Source organism: Chionomys nivalis, chromosome 1 (genome assembly GCF_950005125.1).
Source record: "Chionomys nivalis chromosome 1, mChiNiv1.1, whole genome shotgun sequence".
Lineage (NCBI taxonomy): Eukaryota > Metazoa > Chordata > Mammalia > Rodentia > Cricetidae > Chionomys > Chionomys nivalis.
In genome coordinates this window covers 131873351-131892514 of record NC_080086.1, presented here as the reverse complement: position 1 = coordinate 131892514, position 19164 = coordinate 131873351, and positions in this window count along the sequence as shown.

Below are 19164 nucleotides of genomic sequence, written 5' to 3'. Positions count from 1 at the left end.
TGCCGGCTCCTCCCTGCCGCAGACCTCCTGGAAGCAGTCGTTGGTGCCGCCCGAAAGTCTCGGTCCCCGAGGAACTGAGACCGTTCACTTGCTGAGTGATTCTTATTAGGAAATCGTAGGCCCAGGCTTTTCATTAAAGCCAAAGAGGGTCTGAGACCGCCCTGGAGTTGATTTACTTGCTGTGTTTGCAGAATACTTAGGTTTGGTTCCCAGCACCCACGTGGTGGCTCACAACCATCCTTAACTCCAGTTCTAGGGATGTGACGCTCTCTTCTGACCTATGCAGGCACGAGACACGTTTGTGCTCCACATAGATGCAAGCAAAACACGCACACATATAAAATACTATATATTTTTTAAGGGCAAAATAGAGGAGTCGTGTCTGAGGGTTTGGGGGTGACTTTTATCCAAGTCATGCAGTCTGTGTAGAGACCACACTCAGCCTACTCTACGTCTAGATGAGTAAAAAGATAAAGACTTTCCAGGGTTAAGGGACTCATCTCAGTGGCTCAGAGCACAGCCCGGGAATGACCAAGGACCTTGGTTTGATTTTCACAAAAGAAGTGAAAGTGGCTGTCCAGGATGTACTACTAATGGGAACCAGTCTGGATTTTGTTTGTTTTTCAAATTTAAAGCCAGGTGTTGTGGTTCCCGTCTGAAATCCCAGCCTTTGGATGGTTGGGATAGATAAGGAGGGTCCTGCACCTGAGCTTCCGGAATGTGAGATCCAGATAAGCGTGAGTTTCCAGAAACTCTGACTACAAAGGTTGGTGCTTGATTAGCTAGAATTTCAGTACTGTGGAGAGGTTGGAATATTTCTTTTTCTTTTTTCTTTTTTTTTTTTTTTTTTTTTTTTTTTTTTTTTGGTTTTTCGAGACAGGGTTTCTCTGTGGTTTTGGAGCCTGTCCTGGAACTAGCTCTTGTAGACCAGGCTGGTCTCGAACTCACAGAGATCCGCCTGCCTCTGCCTCCCAAGTGCTGGGATTAAAGGCATGCACCACCACCGCCCGTCGAGGTTGGAATATTTCAAGTCCAGACATTAATTATCTTGAGCCTAGATAGCTATTTAGTACCCAGCTCTGTGACCCAAAATCTTTGTAACTATTTAGGTCAGTCTTTTGGAATGTCCAGACACCTAGCTAACACCAACAAAAAGGCTTCTAAGAAGGCCTCAGAAGTTCCTAAGATGCCCATTAGCTATGATTTCCTCACTTTTCTATTCCCACACACCTAATGTATTTGCGAAATTCGTTAACGACAGGTGTGGCGGCCCAGGCCTTTAATCTCAACACTGGGGAGACTGAGGCAGGTAGGTAGGTCTCAAGTTGGCGGCCACCCTGGTCTTTATAATTTTCTTTGTTCTGGTACTATAAAATGGGACTGCTACCACACTGGAGCATGGAATTCGAGGTGACCTGAATCTTTATTCTCAAAAGCTGTGGTCACTCTATTTGGTTCCAGAACAAACCATCTTATCTTATCTTATCTTATCTTATCCTCATTGGGTGAGAGCTGTGTCTGCATTAAGGGAGAGCCTGTCTCAAAAGAACATAGTAGGAAGAAAGGGAGGGAGGGAGGGAGGGAGGGAGGGAGGAAGGAAGGAGGGAAGGAAGGAAGGAAGGAAGGAAGGAAGGAAGGAAGGAAGGAAGGAAGGAAGGAAGGAAGGCAGGCAGGCAATAGAGATGGCCCAGCCGTTATAAAAACGTATTGCTCTTCCAGAGGACCTGAGTTTAGTACCCAGCACACACATAAAGTGTCTAACAACCACTTGTCACTCCAGAGACTCTGACACCTTCTTCTGGCCTTTCTGGGCACTTGGACTCACATGCAGTCACACGGAGATGTGGTATACACGTACACATGATTAAAAATAAACTTTAAGCTGGGCAGTGGTAGCACACTTTAATCCCAGCACTCGGAAGGCACAGGCAGGTGGATCTCTGCAAGTTCGAGGCCAGCCTGGTGTACAAGAGCTAGTTCCAGGACAAGCTTCAAAGCAACACAGAAACCCTGTCTCAAGAAAACAAAAAATATGGGGCTGGAGAGATGGCTCAGAGGTTAAGAGCATTGTCTGCTCTTCCAAAGGTCCTGAGTTCAATTCCCAGCAACCACAACTATCTGTAATGGGGTCTGGTGCCCTCTTCTGGCCTGCAGGCAGACACACAGACAGAATATTGTATAATAAATAAATAAATAAATAAATATTTTTTTAAAAAAAGAAAACAATAAATAAATAAATAAAGTTTAAAACTGATCATTTGTTTCCTACACACAATGTACAGCCTGAGGTCATGAGAAATTGAGTCATGCTGCATAGGGCAATAGCCCCTAGCCATAGAAAATTGCTTGGCATAGACTGACCATTTGACTTTAACTACAGGGACAATATGCCTCACTATTAAGCAACCCACCCAGGTCCCTGTCAAACCACAAAAAAAGTTGTAACTTCCTGATAGTTGGCTACAGGTGTGTGTATCTGTGCATGTCCCCCAGCCCCTCTAAATGTACCCAGCCTTCATCACACAGGAAAGATTGGAGCCCCTCACTGTTCCAATAACGCAGTTTCAATCTGTTGAGATAGAGTCTGTCTGCTTCATTTTCCTTAAAACAGATAACAAATATGAAAGATTTGGAATGCCTTTAATTCAGAGCAGTTACTTTAAGATAACCAACTGTAAAGGGTACAACTCTGATTTTTTTAACTCAATCCCATTTCTAGTTGCACTTTAAAAAAAATATTTATTTGATTAGTGCTGTGTGAGAGTGTCATATCCCCTGTAACTAAAGTTACAGACAGTTGTGAGCTGCCATGTGGTTGCTGGGAATTGAATCTGGGTCCTCTGGAAGAACAGCAGGTACGTTTGTGTGAGTTTGCATATCTACTGCCTCTGAAGGCCAGAAGAGGGCACTTGATCCACTGAAACTGGATAGTTGGTTGTGAGCTGCCTTGTGGGTGTGTGTATATTGAACCTGGGTCCTCTGGCTGGTCCCCTAGGATCCTCCTGTCTCTGCCTTGCATCATACCACTGTACTACACTTTCTACATAGCCGCTGGGAACAGAAGTCGGGTCTGCAGGATTGTGTAGCATATACTTTTCCCTCTGAGCCATTTCCCCAGCCTAGACCATTAACTCTTACTTAGATTTGAGGCTCCATGCTTTGTTCAGAAGTACCCCCATATCTGCCTGGAACAAATTCTATAGTGGTACTTACCCCATTTTGTCTTCCATTTTCTTAATAAATGGCTAAACACAATTAAATTTTGAGTTCTTCAAAGGCAAAGCCCATATCATTATCTTTCGACTTGTTTGTTTCTTACATTTAGCAGATATTTTTAGAAAGGGGGTGAATTTCAGGAGTAAAAAAACACCTCCACAAAGATAATTCTCTCTACAGTTAGAGCTTCTAGAACAGGAATCATGGAATTGGAATAATAAAGCCAACTATGGTGTAGGAGTTCTTTCTGTTTGTGTGTTGCTTTCATTGGTTGATGAATAAAGAAACTGCCTTGGCCTAGTTGGCAGGGCAGAACCTAGGTAAGCGGGGAAGACAGAACTGAATGCTGGGAGGAAGAGAGGCAGAGTAGGAGAGAGAGGCCATGGAGCTGCCAGAGACAGACATGCTGAATCTTTTCCTGTAAGCCACTGCCACATGGCGATATACAGATTAATAGAAAAGGGTTAAATCAAGATGTGAGAGTTAGCCAATAAGAGGCTAGAGATAATGGGCCAAGCAGTGATTTAATTAATACAATTTCTGTGTGGACGCACTCGGGAGGCAGAGGCAGGCAGATCTCTGTGAGTTTGAGGCCAGCCTGGTCTACAAGAGCTAGCTCCAGGACAGATTCTAAAAACTACAGCGAAACCCTGTCTCGAAAAACAAAACTAAAATAAATAAATAAATAAATAAAAATTGGAAGGGGCTGGAGAGATGGCTCAGCAGTTAAGAGCATTACCTGCTCTTCCAAAGGTCCTGAGTTCAATTCCCAGCAACCACATGGTGGCTCACAACCATCTGTAATGAGATCTGGTGCCCTCTTCTGGCCTGCAGACATACAGACAGAATAGTGTATACATAATAAATAAATAAATATTTTAAAAAAACAATTTCTGTGTGGTTATTTTGGGGATAAGCTATCCGGGTGGCCAGGAAGAACAAGCAGGTCCTCTCCCTACAACACAACTGTGCTGGGGTTTGAAAGCAAATGGCCCCCAAAGAGAGTGAGTGACACAATTAGGAAATGTGGCCTTGTTGGAGGAAGTGTATCGCACCCTTGATTAAATGTTTTTATTTATAAGAGTTGCATGGTCATGGTGTCTCTTCACCGCAATAAAAAACCCTGACAAGGGGGCTGGAGAGATGGCTCAGCGGTTAAGAGCACTGACTGCTCCTCCTGAGGACCCGGGTTCAAATCCCAGCGCCCACATGGCAGCTCACAACTGTCTGAAAATCCAGTTCCAGGGGATCTGACACCTTCACACCAATGCACATAAAATAAAGCTAAATAAACCGTAAAAAAATTTTTAAAAATCCTGACAAAAACATATGTTTAACTTTCTTCGTGGACTTGAGGCAAATCAGAGTGGCAGGGCCTATAGAGACGGCTGATCGATTAGGAGCTAATTCTGCCCTCGAAGAGGACCTGAGTTCAGTTGCCAGCAGCACACTGCAAGACTCACAACCACCTGTGACTCTGGTTCCAGGGGTTCTGCCAGCATACACTCACGTGCATCTTCCCACACACACAGCACACACACACACACACACACACACACATAAAAATAAAACCTTCTAAGACATTAGAATGATGATAACCTAATGTACAGGCAATATGCATTTAGGTATGATACAGTATATATGGTAGCATTAAGTAAATATGAAACACTGATCTACAATTAGGCAGGTATTGAGCCTGGTTCCTTCATTTGTTTGCTATGTAGAATTTTTGGCTTAGGGAGTTATGGGGAGTGAGTGAGTGAGTGAGTGAGTGAGTGAGTGAGTGAGTGAGTGAGTTAAAGGGTTTTTCTGTGTAGGTTTGGCTGTCCTGGAACTCATTCTGTAGACCAGGCTGGCCTCAAACTCAGAGATTCACCTGTCTCTGTGAAATCCCAAGTGCTGGGATTACATGCGTGAGCCACCGCCACCTGGTCACTGAGTAGCCAAGGGTGACCTCAAGTTCTTGGTGCTGTTCCCTCAGCCTCTCTGTCACATATATGACAATTGTGAGTTCCTAAGAATGATCAAATGAGATAACACAAACTGCTTTGAAATGAGATTATATAAACGTAACTGAAATTTGTCTTCTATTATCTTTGCCTAAGAATTTCATTAGGACAATAATGCTCTGTTGGGGACGGATGGGGCGAAGGGGCTCTTGCTGCCTTTAAGCAATTGCTGGAAGAAAAGTGATCCAAGTGCTTGCTGCACAGCTTGGAGCCAGCTCCCTGGTGGTCTCCTCTCCCTAAAACTGTTTATTGCCTTTATAACCCTGGGGAGGTACCTGTGAATATTGTAAAACTTCCTCACTTTCCGGAGTCTAACAAATCCCATAAGCTTGGTGGGAAGGGAAGTTTCAGCACAGAGGACACAGCTACCTGTGGAAGGGCTTCTAAAACATATAAGCGCAAAAATCCTGAGTGATAGCCCAAGCCTATTCTCTTAGAACACAAAAGAGGAGACTGAGACAGGAGGATGAAGTTGGAGGTGATCTTCAGCTATAGATGGAATTCAAGGGCAGACTGGACTGCACAAGACCCTTCCCAATGTCGTGTGTGTGTGTGTGTGTGTGTGTGTGTAGTTTGTTTGTTTTTGTGGTTGTTATAATACTATAATACAGATGGGATTAATGGAAAGACTGACTTTATCATTTCTTTTTTACTTATTTTGAGCCATGACCTCATTATATATGGCTGTCCTAGAACTCACTGTGTTAATCAAGCTGGCCTCAAACTCACAAAAGATCCATGTAACTCTGCCTACTAGCATTATTGGCTTTTTTTGGTTTGGAGGTTGTTTTGTTTTGTTTCATTTTTTTTTTCAAGACAAGGTTTCTCTATGTAATATCCCTGGTTGTTCTTGAACCCACTCTGTAGACCAAACTGGCCTTGAAACTTCTCTTTCATTTTAAACATGTTTTGTCTCATGGTTTACAGTTTCTTTCTGGAATACAAATGTTTGTAAGTAGGTCATAGGTTAGTAAAAGGCACAAAAATAACTTTGAAATCTTAATGTTAAGATGGTCAACCAGCAAGATGGTGGAGTTGTTTGGCATCGAGCCTGACTGAGTTGGATCCCCAAGATCTACACTGTGGAAGGAGAGAACCAACTGCCACAAGTTGTTCTCTGATCTCCACGTTTGCACCCACACAAATAAATAGATGTAATTTTAAAACGTAAAGATGCTCAGAGCTATTCTGTTATGCAGAAACTACTTTCCCTTTTTGTAAGTTTTATTATTTTATGTGTATGGGCACAATGTGTGTGCAGCACCCTCAGAGGCCACAAGAGGGTATCAGATCCCTGGAGTTAGAGCTACAGATGGTTGTCAGCAGTATGTCAGCAATAAAATATAAATTGAATTACATCACCTAATTTTGTTTTTGTTTTTGTTTTTGTTTTTCGAGACAGGGTTTCTCTGTGGTTTTGGAGCCTGTCCTGGAACTAGCTCTTGTAGACCAGGCTGGTCTTGAACTCACAGAGATCCACCTGCCTCTGCCTCCCGAGTGCTGGGATTAAAGGCGTGCGCCACCACCGCCCGGCTACATCACCTAATTTTAAGGGAATACTTTTTAAAAAGCTTTTATTAAAGTTTTTTTATTATTTCATCATTGTGGCTATGACCCATTTTCAATTAATTTGGACACAGTATAAAGTATAGATTGTTGATGGAGACTGCTTGTTCATTTCCCAACCACCCTGACTTGAAATAATCACACAGAAACTATATTATTTGCAATAATGTTTGGCCAATAGCTTAAGAATATTTCTGAGCCAGGCGGTGGTGGCGCACGCCTTTAATCCCAGCACTTGGGAGGCAGAGGCAGGCGGATCTCTGTGAGTTCGAGACCAGCCTGGTCTACAAGAGCTAGTTCCAGGACAGGCTCCAAAACCACAGAGAAACCCTGTCTCAAAAAAACAAAAAAAAACAAAAAAAAAAAAAGAATATTTCTGGCTAACTCTTAAACCTCAAATTAACCTATTTCTATTAATCTGTGTATCGCCATGTGGCTGTGGCTTACCAGCAAGGTTCCAGTCCATCTGTCTCCTGCCGGCAGCTACATGGCTTCTCTCTGACTCCACCTACTCTCTCTCTATATATATATATCTCTTTCAACCTGGCTTTAAGCCATTAGCCAATAGCAGTTTCTTTATTAACCAATGGCAATAAAACATATTCACAGCATATATCAGCAAAATTCAACAGGTGAATTTTTTTCATATGACTATCTGAAGCTATTTTTATTATATTTCTTTGAAAATATTTTAAATTTACTTGGCTTTCTTAATTCCTCTCAGCTATATTTTATAGTTTTTTAAAAATATTTATTTATTTATTATGTACACAGTGTTCAGCCTCCATGCCTGCAGGCCAGAAGAGGGCACCAGATCTCATTACAGATGGTTGTGAGTCACCGTGTGGTTGCTGGGAATTGAACTCAGGACCCCCGGAGGAGTAGTCAGTGCTCTTAACCACTGAGCCATCTGTCCAGCTCCCTATTTTATAGTTTTTAATTACAGCATCTTACACATGTTTTTACTATACTTACTTGGGTTTTTATGCTTAAGGATTTCATATATATTTAATATGCATAATATATATACTTTTAAAGTGACACCGAAAGTTACACATATTTATGGATACTAAGATGTTTAAATCTCCATTATCAACTTGATGGAATTTGCAGTCTTCATGGAAACAAGCCTCCGGGCATATCTTTGAGAGAGTTTCTAGATTCCCTTAATTAAGGCACAGAGACATGCCCTGAATCAAAAGGAGACAGGACGCTGAGCACCACAGTATGTGACCAGTGACCACGGCCAGCTTCTCCACCACAGCTTCCTCATCATAACAGACTGTACCCGGGGACTTCCTTCCTTAACTTGCTTTGTCAAGGACTGTCTCCTCCCAATATGAAAAGCAGCGAATACAGGTACCATGTGGTGTGTTTTGCTTTGTTTCCATGTTTATTTATGTATTATTTGTTTATTTCGAGACAGGGTCTCTCTATGTAGCTCTGACTGGTCTGGAACTATGTAGATGAGTTTGATCTTGAATTTACAAAGACCATCTGGCACGCCTCCATCTCCCAAGTGCTGGGGTTATAGCCACCACAGCTGCTACCATACTCTGTTTTAATGCTTATATACATTCTATAATATTCTTTTATTTTTTTTTTTGAGACAGGGTATCTCAGTGTAGCTCTGGCTGTCCTGGAACTTACTTTGTAGACCAGGCTGGCCTCAAAATCAGAGATCCACCTGCCTTTGCCTCTGGAGTGCTGGTATTAAAAATGTGTGCCACTACCTCAGGCAGAATAGCTCTTTTTCAAACACATATATATATTTTGTAGTGAGAGTTTTCAAAATCCTTTATTCCATCTTTTTTTACTGTTTATTTTTTGTTTTTTTCAAACAGAGTTTCTCTGTAGCTTTGGAGCCTGCCCTGGAACTCCCTCTGTAGACCAGAGATCCGCCTGTCTCTGCCTCCCAAGTGCTGGAATTAAAGGCGTGCGCCACCACCGCCCACCCATCTTTTATTCCAGCTCTTTTGAAATATGCATTATTAAATAGCACCAGAACTTAACGCCTAACTGTAATTTGGAGCTTCTTGACCACCCTTCCCCTAATCCTTACTTTGCATGTGGAATACACAATTATGCCATAAATATAGAGATGTAAGAATAAGCTTGGATATCCAGGGTTTTCTTTTGTGTGTTTTGTGGTGCTGGGGAGTGAACTCGGGACCTTGTGTATGCTAGTCACGTACATTACACCACTAGACTTATCCAACTGACCATGCCCTTTTGTAATAGAGTTTTAAATTCTGTACTAGTTAGCTGCTGTGTTTTCATGGCATCATAGCTTCAAATTCAAGTTGAACAGGTCAGGTAACAGTTTCAAACCATGAGCTCATTTACTGCCATAGAAATGACAGATCAGGTGTAGAGAAAAACTGGTGTCTCACAGTTTTATTTTTAGTTATTGACTGCTTTCTGGTTTTTGGTGTGTGTGTGTCTATGACTCTTTGCCCTCATGTATGTCTGTGTACCACATGGAAGTCTGGTGCCCACAGAAGTCACAAGAGAGCATCAGATATCCTGGACCAGAGTTACAGAAGGTTTTGAAGCACCATGTGGCTACTGGGAATTGAACCTGGGTCCTCTGAGAGAGTAGTCAAAGCTCTTCATGGCTCAACTGCCTCTCCAGCAGCCCCTTCTAGTTCTCTTTTTATTTTCATTATCTATCTATCTATCTATCTATCTATCTATCTATCTATCTATCTATCTATCTATCTATCTATCTGTTTTTCAAAACAGCTTCTCAACTGTCCTGGAACTAGCTTTTATAGACCAGGCTGGCCTTGAACTCACAGAGCTCCACCTGCCTCTGCCTCCTGAGTGCTGGGATCAAAGCTGTGAGCCACCACTGCCTGTCTCTCATCTTTCTTTACCGAAACCCAATCTTCTCCCCCGTAACTCTAAGGACACCACCTTGTTATGTTCACATTTTAGTTGAAAAGATCTCTTTCGCAGCTGCCATCAGTCTCTACTTCAGGTACCTTACAGGTAAAGGTTTGAGGACTCCCTTAGTAGGTGCATCCAGCTGAGGAACAGGCAAACAAAAACAACAACCCCAGTCCCGGACACACAGACAGAAGACCATCTGCTGGTTTTGGCTCTTTGGTAAGCAGAGTAACAGGTTGCAGCGACAAGGAGGCTGGGTGTGCAGGCTTGGTTACCTCGGTCCTCAGCGCCTCCTTTTTGTCCTAGAGAAACTGTTCCAGATTCAGTTTGAGATTAAGTGTCCTGAAAGTTCTTATAACCTAAAAACTGGGAGGCTGTCACACTGGCTAAGAAGGCTGAAGGTCGTCAGTCCAGGTAGATCGTAAGTTTTAGGTCAAAAAGAAACTCTAATTCTCCAAACTCCAAAAGGCAGAATATTCAGATATCCAGAGATAAAACACTCGGGGTTTTAACAATACAATAAGAGGAATATTGTGGCACTGTTTTTCTCAAGGAAAATTTAGAAACATTTTAATTCACAAAGTGAGTATAATTCCAAGGGCAGAAGCTATCTGGGCAGTCACTGCAGATAAAGGGGGAAACATAGTCAACGTTGTTATATCACAAAAAATATATTGGAGGTTTTAAATGGATTAATTCCTTAATTTAGCCATTATTATACCCATTTTACAGAGGACTTAACTGATCTTACTACATGCAACTAATAAATGGTAGAATATTAAGAACAACCCCAGTTTTGTTGATTATCAGTCTCATTTTTCTTATTTATTTTTTGACTCTTTGGGACAAATTCTCACATAGCCCAGGTTGGCACAGCTCTTCCAATATAACTAAGAATGACCTTGAACTTCAGACTTCTGTTCCCATCTCCTTGGTTCTGGAATTTAGGTATGTAACACCACACTTGTTTTATATAAAGCCTGGGGGCTATTAGCACGGTTTCATGCATGCTAGGCAAGCCTTCTACCAATTGAGCAACATGTCCAGTCTCCAATTATAAGCCATACAAATTATAATATCAAGGCACATAAGGAATGGTGGCTGTGGTGGTTTCAAAGAAAAGGGCCCCCATAGAGAGTGGCTTTGTTTGGAGTAGGAATGACCTTGTTGGAGGAAGTGTCGCACTCTGAGGTCTTCTATGCTCAAGCTATGCCCAGTGACACAGTTCACATCCTGTTGCCTATGGATCAAGATGTAGAACTCTCAGCTCCTTCTCCAGTACCATGTCTGTCTGCAGGACACCATGGCCCACTACGATGATAATAGACTGAACCTCTGAAACTGTAAGAGAGCCACCCCAATTTAATGTTTTCTTTATAAGAGTTGCCATGGTTGTGTTGTCTCTATACAGCAAAAGAAACAGTGATGGAGGAAGGTCATTGGTTAAAAATAAACTGCTTGGCCCTCATAGGTTAGAACATAGGTGGGTGGAGTAAACAGAACAGAATGCTGGGAGGAAGAGGAAGTGAGTTCAGACTCGATAGCTCTCCTCTCTGGGGCAGACGTGATGAAGCTCCGACCCAGGATGGACATAGGCTAGAATCTTCCCGGTAAGCGCACCTTGGGGTGCTACACACATTATTAGAAATGGGCTAGTCCAGGTACGAGAGTTAGCTGAGAAGAGGCTAGATATAATGGGCCAAGCAGTGTTTAAAAGAATACAGTTTCCATGTAATTATTTTGGGTATAAAGCTAGCCTTGCGGGTGACCGGGTGCCAGGAATGTAGCCCGCTGCTCCCACTACAACAAAATGGCGCCCAACGTGGTAGCAGCAATTTCTTGGGTCTGCTCTGCTTGCTAGAGGCAAGCAAGCACTCTCATCTAAGAGAGGCTTCCTGACTCAGCTTTAGCTGCAAAACCCTGCAGCTCATTAAGAGGTCCTGCCATAAAACACTTAAATGGTATTGATAAAAGCTGACTGAATGCTTGTTTGTTTTCACTGTAGCAGGAAAAAAAAAAGTTGTGCTGTTTTAAAATGCTGGCTTTCTGGGCCGTCCTGCCAGGGCAAACTCTGACTCAGGCAGGCAGTCTGAACGAGTGTGGTCTGTGAGCAGAATGTTGCAGCTTACTTGCTGGCAGGGATCTTGAAATGCCACAGAGTTGTGGTGATAAACACGGCTCCAGCAGTACCTCCGCCATGAGGCTGGAAAGCTAAGGAATGGGCTGGATCTAGCTGGCAAAGCCACGGCTTTAAACCTACCCATATTGCTCAGTAATTTCAAGGCTCATGTGGTCAGAAAAAGAGAGATATACAGTAAAAGAAAGATTCAAAGTCAAAGAAAATGTTTAAATGATTTACAGTGTGTTAAAAATATATGCAAGCTAAAAGTTAAAGTACTTAAAAGTAAAAAAAAAGGAAGAAAGAGAGTAGTTGGGTGTGGTAGTACGTACCTTTAATCCCAACACTTGGGAGGCAGAGGGAGATTGACCTCTGTGACTTCAAGGTGTGGTAGCACATGCCTTTAATTCCAGTGCCTAAAAGGCAGAGACAAACAGATCTCTGTGAGTTCAAGGTATAGTAGCATACACCTTTAATCTCAATGCCTGGGAGGCAGAGACAGGTGGATCTCTGAGAGGTCAAGGACAGCCTGGTCTACAGAGTTATTCCAGGTCAAAGATACAGAGAACCTGTCTCAAAAAGCAAAAAATAAAAGTAAAAATAAACAAAATAGAGGTTAAAATAAAGCACACAAAGATGGAAAATACACAGAGAATTTTGATACTGTATGCTATTATGCTCTGTTTGAATTGTTTGAATGCTGAGGAAAGAGCAACAGCTGCTAAAAGATATTTGTTTATAAATGCTACTGAACTAATCCAACATAGATATTTTAAAAATACCTTGACTTCAGAATTTGGATCTAAGGATATGATACTTTGGAAAAGAGATTTTTGTTTTCACAGACGATGACACCCTGCAGATTGCTTCCATCCCAATATGGTATGATAGACCACGCCCTCCTGAAAGGTTGCTGTGAACACCTTCAAAAAATTACTTCACTCAATTGATGACTGAGATGAACCTAGCACACAGGTTATACCCTGAAATATCTGACTAACAGCGTCCCCATTCAGCAGGAAGCAGTTTGGAGAGAAATAACTACGTCCATATTCCCAAATATTGTTTATAAATGTTCTTTTACATTTAAAGGAGGATATGATATAGGTATGAATAATTTGCATTGGTATGGATTTTTTTTTTTTTTTTGCTTTTTCGAGACAGGGTTTCTCTGTGGTTTTTGGAGCCTGTCCTGGAACTAGCTCTTGTAGACCAGGCTGGTCTCGAACTCACAGAGATCCGCCTGCCTCTGCCTCCCAAGTGCTGGGATTAAAGGCGTGCGCCACCACCGCCTGGCCCCGCATTGGTATGGATTTTAAGGTCAATCTTGTTATATGTATATGTATTTCTGATATTGATTAAGGTATTGTGATTGTGTAGCTCATGTAAAAATGTTATGTATATAAGTTGCTAATGAATAGTTATCTATAATAGTCAAGTTTGTAGTCATGTTAGATTTTCTAGATGTACATAGATATATTTTAGATAGACATTCTTCATATCTTTCAAAGACTACAGAATATGCTGTTTAATGTTTTAATAACTTAGGACTTTTCATGACAATGAGACACTCTGCTCCTGGCAGCACCCATCTACTTCAAGAAGAAGATGGGCATCGAAGAGGATCCTTATGGAGTTTGGTAGTCATTTGGGCAAGAAATTGCTCTTACCCGGACTGTTGCATAAACTGGACACAAAGAACCCGCAGAGAGAGGACTGCTGAACTTGCCTAAAGATGAGATGATCTTTCAGGGTTCCTGATTCATGAAAGAGTCTGCGAGACATTCTGCAGGTAACAGCAGATAGTGACTGAACTGCCTTTGAAATTTCCTGCTTCATGGAAATGTCTGCTGGAAACTATGGGCCTGTAGGCTGAAGATGGATGCCCCAACAGTACAGAGAAACTTTGGGTGACTGTCAAGGCAGCAAGATGTCTCTGTCATTTCTAGAGTTTGAAAGTTGCTTATTTCTTGTTTGCTTAGGTAATATTGTATCTTTCTGGAGTCTTTGATGGAGTTGAAGTTATAGTTTTCCTTAGTTATGATAAAGATAAAATAGATGTAAATATTGTAATTTTTACTTGATAACTGTTTTGTTATATGTAATTTTGCTATGTTAAAGTTAAAGCCTTCCTTTTTATTTTTTTTGTTTAAACAGAAAAAGGGGAAATGATGGAGGAAGGTCATTGGTTAAAAATAAAGAAACTGCTTGGCCCTTATAGGTTAGAACATAGGTGGGTGGAGTAAACAGAACAGAATGCTGGGAGGAAGAGGAAGTGAGTTCAGACTTGGTAGCTCTCCTCTCTGGGGCAGACGTGATGAAGCTCCGACCCAGGATGGACGTAGGCTAGAATCTTCCCCGTAAGCGTACCTTGGGGTGCTACACACATTATTAGAAATGGGCTAGTCCAGGTGCAAGAGTTAGCCAAGAAGAGGCTAGATATAATGAGCCAAGCAGTGTTTAAAAGAATACAGTCAGTTTGTGTGTTGTTATTTCAGGGCATAAGCTAGCCAGGCGATCAGGAGCTGGGGCGGCAGGAACACAGCCCACAGCTCCTACTACAGCTTACACCTACAAGTTCATCACTCAGAAGGGTGAGGCAGGAGGACTGCCATGAGTTTGAGGTTAGGATGGACTATGTACAGTGAAGCCTTGCTAAAACAACAAACAAAAAAAAAAACCAAAACAATTAAATATAGGGGTCAAGAAATGACTCAGTGGTTAAGATCACTGGTTGCTCTTGAAGTGAACCTGAGTTCAGTTGCTAGCACCACATGGTAGTTGTAGTTCACAACAGTCTGTAACTCCAGTTCTGGCCTGTGAGGGCCTTGCACACAAATGGCACATGGACAAACACACACCAAAAACCAAAATACAAACAAACAAGACAGAGTAAGAGGCTTGCCAAGCAGGCCCAAAATGAAAGCTCATGCTGGGCAAATCCCAACCCCTATGAAACAGAGACAGGCTTCCTCCACATTATTGAAAAAAAAATTTTTTAATGTACATTAGTGTTTATGCCACAGGTGTTGGGTTCTCTGGAACTGAAGTTACAGACTGACATGTGGGTTCTGGGAATCGAACCTGGGCCCACTGGAAGAGCAGCCACTACACAGAACTCTCTCTCCAGCCCCTCCTCTACAGTCTTTAAGTGGTTGAAGTTTCTCCTGCTGACTTCTCTAGCTATTTTGGTGGTAACAGTTGTAACATACTTATTTTCATTGCTATGAAGTATAGCATAACATATTTTTTAAAAATTTGTTTGCTAGCCGGGCAATGGTGGCGCACGCCTTTAATCCCAGCACTCGGGAGGCGGAGGCAGGCGGATCTCTGTGAGTTCAAGACCAGCCTGGTCTACAGAGCTAGTTCCAGGACAGACTCCAAAGCCACAGAGAAACCCTGTCTCAAAAAAAAAAAAAAATTGTTTGCTGTTGATTCACAATGAAACCAATGATAGATATTTAGATGGGTACAAGATTTTTGTTCCTTAAGTCCCTTTCTTTGGTGCTGGAAAACTAACTCAGGACCTCCCAATAATAAAGTCTTCTATCACTGAATAATATCCCCAGCCACAGTACTATTGTGCTTCTAACTCAGAGGTCCCACCTAGTTGTAAATCAGAGTTCTGCTCTCTCAAGGTTATTGTCACCAGGTGTGGCTAGTTGTCAGACCTCCTGCTTCTAAAATAGGGATGTAGTTTGTATTCTTTACTGTAATTCTAAATTCCCATGCCTCCAGTCTCGAAGAAAGGTATTTTTGTCGAGGCTGCCCCCCCACAGGGTATATTACAACAGTCATTTGAATTACAACAGCAATTCAAAGTCATCTTTGTCTACATAGCAAATTGCATGCCCCTTTGAACTACAGAAGACTCTGCCTCTAAAAGGGGGGGGGGCACTGACATGGGAGTAAAAATGTTTGCCCCACGAGTTTGATGACCTGTTTGATCCCTATAACTCAATGGAGAAGAAAACTAACTCCCCAGATTTGTCCTCTGACCTCCACATGCACTCCCCAGCCCTTATCATACATACATAAACATAAAACAAAAATAGACATGCTCCATCACTTTTGGGGATCTTTACCTAGTGACTTGGCTTCCAGGTCTATTATATAACAATTAGTGTAATAGCCGATGCCTGACATCAAGCTGCTGTTTGTTAAATGAAGATTGGTGTGCCCGCATCTCCTGTATGTTTATACAGTATTCTAATTAAAACTGGAGGTATCTCAGATTCTTTGTCCTTTTTGTTGGACAGTCCTTCTAGGTCACATTTACTTAGAGTGCCCTCTCCTTCCACCTCACTACCAAAATCTTTCAAGGTTTTCTGATTTTACCTTCTTGATGAAGCTTCCCTAACAGGCGCTGGCGACACACACCTTTGATCCCAGCACTTGGGATGCAGAGGCAGGCAGATTTCTGAGTCAAGGTCAGCTTGGTCTACTGGTCTATAGAGTGAGTTCAGTTCCAGGACAACCAGGGCTACACAGAGAAACCCGTCTCAGTTCTCCTGAGTAAATTGGGAGCATAGGGACCATGGGAGAGGGTTGAAAGGGAGCGGAGGAAAAAGGGGGAGCAGAGAAAAAATGTATAGCTCAATAAAATCAATTAAGAAATTTTTTTTTTAAAAATCCCTCCATGTGAGCTCTGTGGCATGGTGTCTTCTTTCATTCCACTTTTTAAAGTATAGCAATAATCTCTTTAATAAATGGTGTTGGGGGAAAAAATCCATCTCAAAAAAAAAAAGAAAAGAAAAAAAGAAATCCTCTCGCTGGGCGATGGTGGCGCACGCCTTTAATCCCAGCACTTGGGAGGCAGAGGCAGGCGGATCTCTGTGAGTTCGAGACCAGCCTGGTCTACAAGAGCTAGTTCCAGGACAGGCTCCAAAACAACAGAGAAACCCTGTCTCGAAAAACCAAAAAAAAAAAAAAAAAAAAAAAAAAAAAAAAAAAAAAAAAAATAATGTGGAGGAAAACCAAATTAAGATGTAACAACATTCATATAAAGTCAAGGCAGATCAGGTAAAACTCTACAACTTATTGTTCAGAAATGCTTACATTTCTCAGGCATGGTGGTAACCCCAACACTTGGGAGTCAGGCAAGAGGATCTCTTTGAGTTGGAGGTCAGTCAGGACCACAGAGAGACTCTGCCACAAAAAACAAAGTCAAGCAAACAACAAAAAAAATGTTTTATCAGAAGACAGGACAAGCACAAGAGGGATTAATACACCATTCAGGAATATAGCTTCCTCTACAACTAGAGAAATGACACAGTTTGCTAGCCACCACCGCCCGTGTTTTTTGTTTTGTTTGTATTTTCTTTTTATTTTTTATTTATTTTTTTAAATATTTATTTATTATGCATACAATATTCTGTCTGTGTGTATGTCTGCAAGCCAGAAGAGGGTACCAGACCTCATTACAGATGGTTGTGAACCACCATGTGATTGCCGGGAATTGAACTCAACCTTTGGAAGAGCAGGCAATGCTCTTAACCACTGAGCCATCTCTCCAGCCCCTTGTTTGTATATTTTTTTTTTTTTTTTTTTTTTGGTTTTTTGAGACAGGGTTTCTCTGTGGTTTTGGAACCTGTCCTGGAACTAGCTCTTGTAGACCAGGCTGGTCTCGAACTCACAGAGATCCGCCTGTCTCTGCCTCCCGAGTGCTGGGATTAAAGGCGTGCGCCACCACCGCCCGGCCCCTTGTTTGTATTTTCGAGACAGAGTTTCTCTGTAGCTTTGGAGCCTGTTCTGGAACTAGCTCTTGCAGACCAGGCTGGCCTTGAACTCACAAAGATCTGCCTGCTTCTGAGTGCTGGGATTAAAAGTGTGTGCCACCACCGCCCGGCTATCTTCCTCAAATTGTATACATAGGTTGTATACATCTTATTTTTATTTGCTTGACAGATATGTGTGTATATTTACACATAATCATACATACATACATATATATATATTTGATTTCACACAACCTCTACTATGTGGTTCAAAAGAGAAGTGGGGTATACTGGAGGAAAGGGATTGAAAGGAATACAAATTTAAAAGAGAAAAGGCATTTCAGAATGAGAAAATAGAATCAGGACAGAGGCAGAGAAGAAGGCAGCAGATGGGAAACAATGGGGCCATTTTTGTAGCAACCTATGATATTTATACGGGTAGGGAATAAACTCTTAGCAGAATGTGGGGGTTCTTGGGCTCTCACAGGGGATGTGTATGCCTCTCACTGTAAACAATAGGGACTTTGTATTAGTCGTCACTGGTTTAGGCAACAAGAAACAATTGTGGCTATCTGAAAAAAGGGGGGAAGTTTTGTTTTTATTTGTTTGTTTTTAAAGAGAGAGAGAAGGGGGAGGGCAAAAGAGAAAGGCAAAATAGTTTATTGGATAGGCTATATAGTCTACTGATCAGTCTCGGACCCCAAAAGATCTGGAATCTCAATCTCAATGGGATCGACCAGGTTATAATAGCTTTCGATTTCAACTCCGTTCTATTTCAGATGTCAGCTCTCAGGAGTCTGATGGGTCTACAGTTTGTTTTGCTTCCTCTTATGTGATCTGGGATCTGTGTTTGCTGTTCATTATAACATGGGAAACACAGATTAGACAATAGTCTACCAAAAGAATAAGGGGACAATGGAGACATACACACTCATACACGTGCACACGCAGGTAGTATGTGTTCCTTAGTAAATTATAGGATGGTAACTGCAAAATCCAAGAATGACCTCATTCACCTAATCCTGAGATTGCATATCTAGACATGTAATAGATTAGTTAAACATAGGATCCGTAGGATTAGTGGCCTTCGTGTAGTAACTAACGTTTTTCGTTTAGGATGTCCTAAAATTTGTCCCGCAACTCAGATCCAAATTGCTACATATTGCCTCTGATATGAAACTCAGATCAGTTAGCTTTTGCAAAAGACTTAAACTCAACTAGCAGAAAATAAAGATATATAAGAAAATAGCTGGGAGTAATGATGCACGCCTACTGTGAAGGCAGAGGATCAAGAGTTCAAGGCCTTCCTCAGTTACAGAACGAGCTGGAAGCCGACTAAATGAGACCCTGTCTCAAACAAAGGCAAAAGACACTGCGATATAGGAGACCTGAGGACTACTCAAGCCACTCGCGCCGCAACCCCCATTCGTACGCTGACTACCAACACTCCCTATTCTGCGTCCTCAGAAGCCGGGAAAATCTGCTGAGCGACGAAGTCCTGCCACCTGCGCGAGAACCGCACCTACGGAACCGCAGTTCCCGGAGAAAGGGGCAGAGCGGGGATGGCGCACATGCGCACAAGCTCCCAGGTCAACAAAGGCGGCGGCGGCGTGCGCGCGCGCGCACCGGAGCCAGACCCCGAGGA